The 12874-nt window shown below is 49.5% G+C and overlaps 1 protein-coding gene across 6 annotated transcripts in view; it reads left to right on the forward strand.

The window, feature by feature from the left end:
- MARK2 (microtubule affinity regulating kinase 2) overlaps positions 1-12874 on the forward strand; it is a 117487-nt gene that overhangs the window by 51369 nt on the left and 53244 nt on the right. The window lies entirely within an intron of this gene.

A 12874-nucleotide genomic window follows, 5' to 3' on the forward strand; every position in this document is an offset into this window, starting at 1 on the left:
CCCCCCATCTCCTGATGTTCACCAAGTTTCAGATGAATTGCGTGCATCTTGCAATGGAAAATCAGCTGTCCCAGATAGCTTTTCAAGTTTAACAATCACTACAGCTTGACTGTAGACAGACACTCATTTCCTCTGACAAGAGCTGCAACTGGCGGTTAGATGTCAGCTGGAGCGTGACTGGACCAGGCCACCACATTAATGAAACCGTTGCTGGACGCTGCCCTCTATCCTCTGCCAGATCCTGGTTTCTCCTTGATCCCAGTAACCGCAACAGGTTGCTACATGCATGAGCCGAAATCTAGCCTTTATTGCTTGCCCGGGATGTGTGTGGACTTGCCTGAGGTCGTTCGTGAGTTTTCCCAACTGGTGTTTAAAGTTGATTTTATTCTCCGGCACACGAGGCTTTGTCAGCAGGCTGGGCTGATAAACAAACTGTGTCTGTGTGTGTACTTGGGATGAGCGTTTCGATAGGAAACAATTTATCATCTCGCTGACTTTTGCTCTGCTGGATGCTGGAGCCCAAGCTGAAACTAGCAGAGTCACAAGGGACTGTTTCTCTCCCTGTTTCTCTCCCTGTTTCTTTTGCTGTGGGGCAGCTTGCAAACAGCGTTATTGGAATAATCTCTATTCCTAGTAGCCGTCCAATTCCTCCTCCAAACTGCAAGGGGGCACTAAAAAGCAACAGAACTGAGAGGCCAGAGTGGCAAAAAAACACCCCACCCTCATTTCCTCTTCTCCTTCAAAAGCTGCCACTGGGATAGCAGGTCTAAGGCACAGATGGGGCGGTCGCTCTGCACTCACGTCTCTATGGCACCAGGGCTATTTGGCATTCGTAGCCTTCCAGATGGTTAGGCTCAGTGAGAAACAGGAAGTTTGAATCGAAATGCATGAGGACTGGGAGGCCTTGTTTGCGGCTGAGCGTGTGGCCATGTTGCTTAAGTAGGGTGACCATATGAAAAGGAGGACAGGGTCCTGTATCTTTAACAGTTGTATTGAAAAGGGAAGTTCAGCAGGTGTCATTTGTATATATGGAGAACCTGGTGAAATTCCCTCTTCATCACAACAGTTAAAGCTGCAGGAGCTATACTAGAGTGACCAGATTTAAAAGAGGGCAGGGCACCTGCAACTGTATGAAGAGGAAATTTCATCAGGTTCTCCATATATACAAATGACACCTGCTGATCTTCCCTTTTCAATACCACTATTAAAGATACAGGAGCCCTGCCCTCCTTTTCATATGGTCACCCTATGCTTAAGCACAGTGCGTACGTGCGTATATGCGTGTATGAGGCAGACTTAAGCTAGCCTTGTGCCGATTAGGGCCAGATATTTATCATTGCATTTATATCCCACCTTTTTTCCTCCAAGGAACCCAAGGCGGCATACATAATCCTCTCCGTTTTATCCTCACAACAACAACCCTGTGAGGTAGGCTGGGCTGAGAGTCTGCGACTGGCCCAAAGCACCCAGTGGGTTTCCAGGGCCAAGTGGGGACTAGAACCTGAATTTCCCGACTCCCAGTCTAACACTTTAGCCACTACACCACACTGGCTAGATAGGAGGTGAGAATATTATAGAAAGAAGACATGATCTAATCTTCTACGGCCTACCCGTTATACAAGCAGTAGAAAGCTTGCAAAGGTGTGTTGATAGACTTATTGGCAGTAGAAGGAGCTAGCTTCCAAGCAGAGAAGAGAAGCGCTTCAAGGTTAGTGTGGTCCCATGATTAGTGTGTGGGGTCTGTATTCAAATTCAGCTCCATCATAGACTTGCCCAGGTAGGTTTAGCCATGCTGGTCTCTCAGCCTCCATACTTCATCTGAGGAAAAGAATGGCTTTTCTAAGATGGTGGGCGTAAAGATGAATGCGACGAGGCTTATTTGTGGGGCAGGGGAAGGGGAAGTCGTGCAATATAGTCAGCTAGGTTAGTACTCTCCTCCCCCCCCCCCCATTCCTCAAGAGGAGGAACTGTCTCATACGAAATTTCAACAGTTCTTCTTACAAGAAGCAGGATGTGTCTTTGAAAATAAGCGTGGCCAAACAAGTTATGGGGGGGATCTGGGCTTTCAGTAGCTAGGACTCAGAATCAGGGTGGCAGTTGTTTGATCCCCTTTGCCAGATTTTAAATTGTAAGCTTCTCAGGGCAGGCACCTGTTCCCCTCATGCTCTGTAAAGTGCCATATGCGTTCTGTACGTGTTTGGCGGCCTTATTGAGCCGAGATGTCCACAGCCTTCAGGGTGCCTACATGCAGGTACTTTGCTTCATATGAGCAACAAAGCCCTGTTAACCATAGTTTCCCATAGCATCAAGCCCAGGAAATTGTGGCTAATGGCTCCCAAACAAGCCAGGATCAGGAAGCCAGCTTTTAAGCCATGGCTTCATATGCTGGCTTGTTTGAAAGCCAGTTCATTATAGTTTCCATTTTGGACTTAACAGGAAGTTATAGTTAACTGCAGCTTGTTAGCTCGGCCACTGAGACGGGAGAGCAGAGAATCCATGTACGGCTGCCTGAAGCTTGTGCAAATCTTGGTTTATTAAGCGAAGTTCCGTATCATCCAGACAAGGCCCAGTGTTGATGCTGCATAAATAAAAGGCATTTTATTTATGGCATTTTTATCCCAGTCGTCCCCCTCCATATCACTCACATGGTTCTTCTCCCATTTTATATTCACAAACAACCCTGTTATGTAGATTAGGTTGAGAGTGAGTGGCTGGCCCAAGGTCACCCAGTGAGTTACATGGCTGAGTGGGGATTGGAACTTGGGCCTCTTCAGCCACAGCCTTATGTGCTAAGTGCTACAAATCTAGCTCAAAAACGCACAGAGTTCCTAAAGCTTGAAAGAATATGTTAACATTCCCAGGGAAACCTCGGGCTGCTCTTGAGCATAGAATAGCAGAGTTGGAAGGGGCCCATAAGGCCATCGAGTCCAACCCCCTGCTCAATGCAGGAATCCACCTTAAAGCATCCCTGACAGATGGTTGTCCAGCTGCCTCTTGAAGGCCTCTAGTGTGGGAGAGCCCACAACCTCCCTAGGTCACTGGTTCCATTGTCGTACTGCTCTAACAGTCAGGGAGTTTTTCCTGATGTCCAGCCGGATTCTGGCTTCCTGTCACTTGAGCCTGTTATTCCATGTCCTGCACTCTGGGAAGATAGAGAAGAGATCCTGGCCTTCCTCCGTGTGACAACCTTTTAAGTATTTGAAGAGTGCTATCATGTCTCCCCTCAATGGGAGACATGATAACAAAGTGGGATCGAATAAGGGCTAATTGCTGAGCTTGGAAGTCTTCAGTTCGAATCCCACCTCTACCGTGACCTCGGCAAGGGGTCCTAGATGAGCCATTTGATTGATTGATTTATCCCTTCTTTCCTCGTGTGGCGCAGAGCGGTAAAGCAGCAGTTTCTGCAGCCGAAACTCTCCCCATGGCCTGAGTTCGATCCCAGCGGAAGCTGGTTTCAGGCAGCCGGCTCGGGTCGACTCAGCCTTCCATCCTCCCGAGGTCGGTAAAATAAGTACCCTGTTAGCTGGGGGAAAGGTAATAACGGCCGGGGAAGGCAACGGCAAACCACCCCGCTGTAAGGCCTGCCAAGAAAACGTCAGCCAAAGCTGGCGTCCCTCCAAGAGTCAGTAATGACTCAGTGCTTGCACGAGAGGTTCCTTTCCTTTCCTTCCTCTGTGGAGCTGAAGGCAGCTCGCATAGAATCATAGAGTTGGAAGGGACCTCAGAAGGTCACCTCATCCAACCTCCCTGCCAATGCAAGAAATCCACCACAACAGCATCCTTGAGAACCAGTCATCCGCCATCCGCTTGAACACCTCCAACCTGGTTCTCCCCTTCCCCAATTTATCCTCACCTCACCCCTTGGAGGTCACTGCACTGACCAGCCCCTAATCAACCAGCGAGCTTCATCACCGAATGGGGGATTAAAACCCAGGTCTTCTCCAGAGCAAGTTTGATACTTGAAATCACTGTGCCACACCGAAACCTATTTTGAGCATAGGTTTAATCATCCTGCCCGACCCAGGTAAATATCGCAGCTCTGGAGTCCCAGATGTTTTCGGTTAGTGGGATGAATCAACTGAAGCTGTGCTGCAGCCGGGTTGGCAACCCTTCCTCGCCTCTCTGGTGGGCGGGTTTATTGGCGTGTCTCCATTCCGCCTCCCACCCCGCCCCGCCCCGTATGAAAAGCAGTGGCTTCAAGTGAAGCCCGGTCCCTTCTCTGCGGCCTCCTTTTCCAGAGGCAAATAGCTTTATCTCCCTTTGTTAATTCTTTCGGCGGGTGTTTATTCAGAACAAACACACTGCAGGGGCGATGCGAACATAACTGGAGTTGTTCCGCAGAGTAACCGGACGAACAAGTTCTGGCAGGAGACCGGAAGAGTTCTTGCGCTAAAGGGGGTGGGCGTGGAACTTTCTCTAGGGCGATGAAGCTCAAAATGAAAGGCATCTGGGACGTGATGGGGGGGGAAGGGCCTCTTAAGGCAACAGCGAAGAAAGGTAGTGAAAAAGCCCTCCCCACACTTCAACCACTTCAACGTGCTTTATTTTCTTTCTTCCATTTTCTTTTTACCTGCCTGGGTTTTCTCTCCTTCAAAGGACCTTCAGCGAGATTTAGACAACCCTGAGCATAGATAGGGCTCCTTTTTTTTGGCTCCGTTCAAATCCCCTCTGAGCCATAAAACCTGCTCGGTCCCGTCGCCGTCCCTCAGCCTATCATACCTCACACGGCAGCAAGGATGAAACCGAGATAGAGAGAGGACATCTGTGGAAAAGGGTTAGGGCAAAAATATGATAAATGAAGAACATACATTTTTATAACTGAAACACTGGAAGAAATATCCAGGAAGTGGGGGATTTATTTATTTATATTTGCTTGTATGGGATGTGGGAAAGAGGGGGGAGGAGAGATTTGGGTGATTTAACCTTATTTTTTTAAGGAACAAAGCAAAAATCCCAGGTTAAATCCACAGTGTCTCCAGGTAAGGCTGGTAAAGACACAGTTGGAGAACCACTTCCAGCTAGTATTAGAAAGCGTTGAGTTAGATGGACCACTGGTCTGTCTCTGTATTAAAGCAGCTTCCTCTGTTTTAGCAGGAGGGTCCTAGCCTAGTGGGGAGTGCAAATGCTTTGCATGCAAAACGTCCCAGGTTCAGTACCTGGTATCTCCATGTTGTAGAACGGCCCTTCCCACCCGGGTGGTGTACTACAACCCTATCATCCCCAGGTCTTCAGGAAAGAGTTTTTTGCACCCGGAGATTCAACCTAGGACTGTGTGCGTGCAAAGCCTGTGCTCTCCCTCTGAGCTGCAGTCCCCCCCCCCCCCGAAACGACCCCCCGAGTTCACTCCTTTCCCCCAAGTGAATTAATTCCTTTGGCTTCAAGTTAGGTGTTGCGCTGGGAGACCGGCGCTTTTTCAGGAAGAGTGAAACCTGTCCTCTGCTCCAACACCTTCACGCAAGAGGGGTCCCACAGAGGAATTCAGTGCACCCTTCCACCCTCTGTCACGACAGGCATTCACAACAACCATCCCAAATTGATGGTGAATTTGGTGTTTTAGGTTCCCTTTTTTTTTTTTAAAGGGGGACCTTCACCGTAGCTAACTACCCCGCAAATCATAAACGAGGATGTAAAATTGGCGTTGCGTTCTGGCCCAAGTAAAATATAAAGAAGGGTCATTCTGCAGTGTGGGGTGATTGCGGGTTAGAGTTGAGGCCCTACATTTCCCGCTCCAGATATCTGCTGTCTGTTCTCAGCCTTTAATTGATGAATGAGGCTAATGACTCCTAAAGTATTTTGTGATGATTTCTCCTTACCTAGAATAAATTTGGTCCCGTGGAAACAAATCCTACTTCTACATTAGCCTCGCCGAATAAAATTGGCTTTGGGGTAGGCCTGGAAGTTGCAGAGATCCTCGGGTGACCCCAAGAGTTGATCAGCCCCATATGCTGATCATATGAACCGCCCAGAGAGCTCTGGCTATTGGGCGGTATAGAAACGTAATAAATAAATAAATGAATAAATAAATATGCAGCAACGCAAGGCTTGCCTGCACCACAGGGTCCAGGGTTTGGTGCAGATCAGTGCCAGACAGGTTCTACATATTGCAGGCTATACATATTCCTTAGGAGCTGGTTTGCTTTTTTAAAAAAACCACTCCGCGGAGTAGGGGTTAAAAAGGGAGGAAAAGTTGCGATGAACGTTCATTGAACCAGACGAGTGTCCATGAAGGAATTGAACTGGCTTCCCCACATGGGGATTCTTAACATTTACCCATATTTCTTCGATTCTAAGACGCCATCGATTCTAAGGCGCACCCCATTTTAGAGATGTTTATATGGGGGGAAAATGTTCTGCCATGCATGGGGAGCGGATTGCAGGCAGGTAAGGGAAGAGATGTGGGTGGGGGACAACCGGGGGAGCACGTGCAAGGGCCCGGAGGCTTTACCAGCTGCCACCACTTCTTGCAGGGAGCGGGAGGGGGTCGTTCGCGAGGCGCAGCTGCACGTCCCGCCCACACCCCGGTCCAGCAACTCACCTCCCGGGCATCGCCTCCGTCTTCCCGGCCGGCGCTGCTGCTCCTCCTCTGCTGCACAGAACCAGCAGCCGCAAGAAGCCGGCGGCGCCCGCCCGCCTCGCACAGCCCTCCGCGAGCCCTGCAGCGCCCGCCCGTCCACCCCGGCCCCATGCGCAAGGCGAGGCGCGCGCCAGGCCCGACCCGAACGGAGCCGCATAGCCATGCCCACTAGGCCCAACCGGGCCGTCTGTGCTCATGGTGCGGTGGGCGGGGCCCGCTTAAGGCTCGGAGCTCTGTTGGTGTGTGTGTGAGCCCTGTTAGCTCTGGGGAGCACAAATAGGCCCAGGGCAGCCGCGGATCATCGCTGAGGCCCCCAATCAGGCCAAGCACATTCCCCAGCCTACATGGTGAGAGCAGAGCTGCTTAGGTGCTCAACAAGCCCTTGAGCCACCTGGGCATTGAGAGCAGGGTGGAGGGATAACAGCGCACTTTGCAGGCGATTCTAAGACGCCATCGATTCTAAGACGCAGCCCGTTTTTAGAGATGTTTATATTGGGGGGAAAGTGCGTCTTAGAATCGAAGAAATACGGTAATGTTGTGGGCGAAGTCTGAAGTGAAGAACTGTTACCTGGGACATGTCTGTCCATCAGTGCACATGTGTGTGTCTGTGTGTGTGGTGTGTAAGTGAGTGCTGGTGTGGTGTAATAGTTGAGAGCGTTGGACTGGGATCCGGGTTCTAGTTCCCACCTGCCCATGAAGCTCAGTGGGTGACTTTGGGTCAATCGCTGACTCTCAGCCTAACCTACCTCACAGGGTTGTTGTGAGGATAAAATAGAGAGGAGGAGGAGGACCATGTAAACCGCCTGCAAAAAAAGTGGGGAAAGGATATAAATAAAATCCGTAGATCCAAAGCACAAGTAGGTCAAACAGAGCCTGAACGCTCTGTTTGCTACCCATTGCCCCCACTTGCCAAACAGTTGGGCACGCTGCCCTCATTATTGCAAATGAGAAGTTTGGAAAGCTATAGGCTAATTCTGATGAAAGCCAAGCAGCTTTCATGTATTTCAGATGGGATGGGGTGGGGTAATGTGAGCTAGCGTGGTCGCGTCTTACCCTTTCCCAGACGGGGTCTGTTCGCTAGAGCTTCCAGTGGTTTTTAGTGGCTTTTTATAGCTTTCATTATCTTGCTATTAGGATATTTGGGGGTAAGTTTTATTGATCTCTGCTCTCAAGTTTGAAAGACCTCGGGTACTTATGGTCTCCGCTTCTGCTTGTTTTTACCTTCTGTAAGCATCTTTGGAGGCAATTGATCTTAGGGGGGAAAAGCTGCCTAGAAGTGGTTAAACAAACCTAGCACAGGCTACACAACACTTGTGTTTTGCCGTGTGCATTCGAGCAACGGCGTTTTCATGGGGTGGCAGCAAAGAAAGAGACCCCCCAACACCCACCCCTGTGAGGACATTAACATCGGGACAAGCGTGACAGACCAGGCGACAGCCTCATTGTGTGCCTGTGTTCTCAGCCCTGTCGAAAACCGAAAAGGCGAGAGGAGGTTACTCCTGCCTGGAACTAGAAGGCCTTCGCAGAATGCCACCACCACCACCAGGGTTTCATGGGGAGGGCTGCGGAAATGAGATAAAAAGCGGAGTTGCTAAACAGAACGACACACTGTGATTTATGGAGCTAGGAAATCCCTGGATGCCACCGCGAAAGCCCAGGGAATGACATATTAATTTCATCAGGCCCGTTTGCAAGTCTAACGGGCAGTGAGTGGACTATATCAATGGGTGGAGTGTGCAACAGCTGCGAATGAGCCGGCCGGGGGATGCTTGCCTTGCACCATGGCTATAGTTGAGGTACTCCTCGTCAAATGTCTCTGGCCTGGTTCGAACAAAACGCCGACTCATAGTTTATTTAACCCATGGTTAACCCAGGGTCTCTTGCCCCCTACTCTGTTTTTTTGTGGCAGACGATTGAACAAAACACGGTTTGTTTTCTCAGACCTTGGGTTGTTTCCCTGCCTTCTTTGCCCGCTCCGTCTGTGTATCCCAAATGCCTTTGCGGAGCTGTAGTACTGGCATGAAGAACAGCTGTGGGGGGTGCGGTTTACTGTTCTTGCCCACTGCCTTTATAGCCTTGCAAAACAATCCACCCTGGTCCTGGGTTCACACATAATGACAATCCATGGTTTAAACAACCCAGAGTTCACACCATGGGTTCTCTTTCTGGGTTGTTTGTGATTAACAAACCATGGTTTGTTAGCGCAATTGGGTTCACACATCACAACAACTCAGACTTCAGCAACCCATGGATTAAATAGACTATGGGTTAGCGTTATGTGTGAACCGGGGCTTTGAAACTGCAGAGTAGGCCTGATGGAATGAAGAGGAACACTTCCAAGACCGTAGGGAAAGAAGTGCAAATTTGAACCCTGGATGCTGAGGCCACAGAGCAAGCGGGCCCTAGCACCCCAGTCCGGAGCTCTGAGGTGGTGACTATTATTTATGCCATCAATCTAAGTGGCACTTTACACAGCCTAGCGAGCCAAGCAGCACACAGCCTTGTTCCCAAGGAGCATCTATGTTCATACAGGTGTGTAGGCACAGTGAGGCCTGGCATTGGGGCACCTGCTGTTCTCAGCAGCCGTCTCGGTTATTGGCAGAGGTATTTAGATAAGCGCCTTTCCGACGGAAGCCTTGTGAGAAAAGGCGCGGAGGGGACGGCTTCTCTGGCCCCGTTTGGGGGATGACCAGGGGCTGTGCCTCTCTTGCCTGCGGGAGGCTTTCTCCAGTCGGCCTGGAGCTGTAGTTACAAAATCCCAGCCTTTGGGGAGTTTTGAACGAAGAAGAGCCCCGTCCGTACAGGCTGGGTCAGCCTCTTCTCCTAGGCAGTCGCCTTGGGCCATGGCACGTTTTAATCCACGCTCGCTTTCATGCCTGTGACAGGAAGGTGCTAAACGGCGGCCGCCTGTGACATTTCCTCTCGTGCACCGTTTTCATCCCCGCCTCGAATGTGAAATATTCAGACCGCCGTTTTGATTTTTAGAAAAGCACACTCTGCGGCAGCTTCCCCCCAAATGTTGCCCCTCAGATGTGTTAGCCACGTTGTCTGGGGATGATGGGAGATGTAGGGGAATGATCTCCCCTCTGAGGTACGCCAGGCCTCAAAACTGGCATGTTTTAGGCATTGACTGAAAACCGATCAGTTTACTTTGGCTTGCTACCAGCCATGAGTTACCTTTGAGCCAAATTCTTTGGCTCAGCAATACTACAAACAAGAAGGATCTTGGAATTGTTGTAGATCGCAAGCTGAATAGGAGCCAACAGTGCGATAGGGCTGCAAGAAAGGCCAATGCAATTTTGGGCTGCATTAATAGAAGTATAGCTTCCAAATCATGTGAGGTACTGGTTCCTCTCTATTCGGCCCTGGTTAGGCCTCATCTAGAGTATTGCGTCCAGTTCTGAGCTCCACAATTCAAGAAGGACGCAGACAAGCTGGAGTGTGTTCAGAGGAGGGCAACCAGGATGATCAGGGGTCTGGAAACAAAGCCCTATGAGGAGAGACTGAAAGAACTGGGCAGGTTTAGCCTGGAGAAGAGAAGACTGAGGGGAGACGTGAGAGCACTCTTCAAATACTTGAAAGGTCGTCACACAGAGGAGGGCCAGGATCTCTTCTCGATCCTCCCAGAGTGCAGGACACGGAATAACGGGCTCAAGTTAAAGGAAGCCATCTGGACATCAGGAAAAACTTCCTGACTGTTAGAGCAGTACTACAATGGAACCAGTAACCTAGGGAGGTTGTGGGCTCTCCCATACTAGAGGCCTTCAAGAGGCAGCTGGACAACCATCTGTCAGGGTTGCTTTAAGGTGGATTCCTGCATTGAGCAGGGGGTTGGACTCGATGGCCTTGTAGGCCCCTTCCAACTCTGCTATTCTACGATTCTATGATTCTAATATAATTCTTCCATGTATATTGTTTGTATTCCTTTGTAAACCACTTCGGGATTTGAGAAGCAGTATATTTATATTGATAATATTACATTTAATAATAAGAATCCCAACGCATGTGGTTTTAAAAAGCCGATTGGTGGACTTGGAAATTCCCAGTGCTAGAGAGACACTAGGCCTTCTACTTCTTTACATCCTTGGCATTTCCTTTGTAGTTGTTGTTTGGTTAGTAGTAAATCTAGGGTGACCCTATGAAAAGGAGGACAAGGCTCCTGTATCTTTAACAGTTGCATAGAAAAGGGAATTTCAGCTGGTGTCATTTGTATATATGGAGAACCTGGTGAAATTCCCTCTTCATCACAGCAGTTAAAGCTGCAGGAGCTATACTAGAGTGACCAGATTTAAAAGAGGGCAGCTTTAACTGCTGTGATGAAGAGGGAATTTCACCAGGTTCTCCATATATACAAATGACACCTGCTGAAATTCCCTTTTCTATGCAACTGTTAAAGATACAGGAGCCCCGTCCTCCTTTTCATAGGGTCACCCTAGTAAATCTGTTTTTGCAACCATAAGGACAAGAGTCTAAAGACAGAACAGAAAGACCTCTTTTGATATAACATCAAAGCCGATTCGTTTGTGCTACTTTTTGATTTAAGATCCTGACTTCTTCTGAAGCTGGCAACCTTCGTTTCATGGTTCAGATGAAACAGGAAACTATGGTTAATTAGATACTTCCTGCTGCATGGGCAAAAGAAGGCTTGTGCGTATCGTGGCTTTAATAAGCCACGATAATATTGTCTGTACGCAGACATTTGCCTGAGACCTTTCTAGATCTTAGAATTAAGAAATGTACCCCTCCCAAATTTTGTCAAGGATTGGAGCAGCTCACAAGCACCTGATGCTCTCAGCTGCTGGGAAGCCGGCCTTTAAGATGGTTTCTCCCTGGAGTAGAAAGTCAGTCCCTGTGGCAGGTGTGTGTGGGCGAAGGACGGGCTTGAAGCCTGGATTAATTCTGCAGCATGTCTGGCTGTGCTGTCCCCGCCATGAGTTGCAGTAGTGCGGCCACTTTAACAGCTGCTGCAGCTATACGTCACGTTGAAAACGCTGCATCCAGAAATGACTCCTGCACCGAGTGACTGTGTACATCGAAGCCCAAAGCCAGGTGTGTTTCTGGGGCAGGGAAGACATAATCTCCACAATTCCCTGCTCCGTGAACGGGGCCTTATCTGTCTTTTTGGCAGGAGCCTCTGTGATTCCCCAGCTGACGATAAATCGTGCGTGAATCCCTTGGCAGCCGCATCCATATACCCTGAGCTCACGCACTGCAGAGATGGGTGCTGTGCCTCGCCACCTGGAAGCAACAGTCACCTGCCACAGATTATCGGGCAAGTGGGACTGGACAGCATGAAATATTGTGCCAGTGGTTATACAGTGAACCGGACTCCCTTGGTGGCTGTGCCCAAGAAATGTGATGTTGTGGGCACGCAGGAACATTGTGGAATTGTGGTGCTGGCCACAGGGTTCTGCTTCTTGGGAATTTCAGCTTTCACGGTGTTCTTAAAGCATCTAGTCATTATGGCTGTATAGATACTCTTGCAAGGATGCGGACACTTTCCAGGGCTCCAGGGGCCCTGCGTAGCCCTTCCCCACCTCCAACCTCCCCCCACTAACAGAAACCGAAGGGGTCTGGAAACAAAGCCCTATGAGGAGAGACTGAAAGAACTGGGCATGTTTTGCCTGGAGAAGAGAAGATTGAAGGGAGACATGAGAGAACTCTTCAAAAACTTGAAAGGTTGTCACACAGAGGAGGGCCGGGATCTCTTCTCGATCCTCCCAGAGTGCAGGACACGGAATAACGGGCTCAAGTGACAGGAAGCCAGATTCCAGCTGGACATCAGGAAAAGCTTCCTGACTGTTCGAGCAGTACGACAATGGAACCAGTGACCTAGGGAGGTGGTGGGCTCTCCCACACTCGAGGCCTTCAAGAGGCAGCTGGACAACCCTCTGTCAGGGATGCTTTAGGGTGGATTCCTGCATTGAGCAGGGGGTTGGACTCGATGGCCTCGTAAGCCCCTTCCAACTTTGCTATTCTAGGATTCTGTGAAATCCGTGGAAAGAAGAAACGATGATGAGATGAATTAGGCTGGATCTGAGAATTCATTCAAGTTGGCCCTTTGCAAGATCTAGCTTTATTTTGGTGCAGAATTCTGACTTCCCCTCTAGTGCAGAGCACACCCAGCCCTGCCTAGAAACTGCTCCGTCTTCTTTTGCCCCATTCGGGGTATCAGGTTTGCTTTCCCTCCCTTCCACTCCTTTAAAACTGGCAGCCTCTTTGCAAAAACAAAACAAACAGAAAAATCCTGCTTTGAGAAAGTATCAGTGCTCAGCCAACAGTTTGGCTTGTCATTGCTCC

The sequence above is a fragment of the Elgaria multicarinata genome, chromosome 21 (assembly GCF_023053635.1).
Source record: "Elgaria multicarinata webbii isolate HBS135686 ecotype San Diego chromosome 21, rElgMul1.1.pri, whole genome shotgun sequence".
NCBI lineage: Eukaryota > Metazoa > Chordata > Lepidosauria > Squamata > Anguidae > Elgaria > Elgaria multicarinata.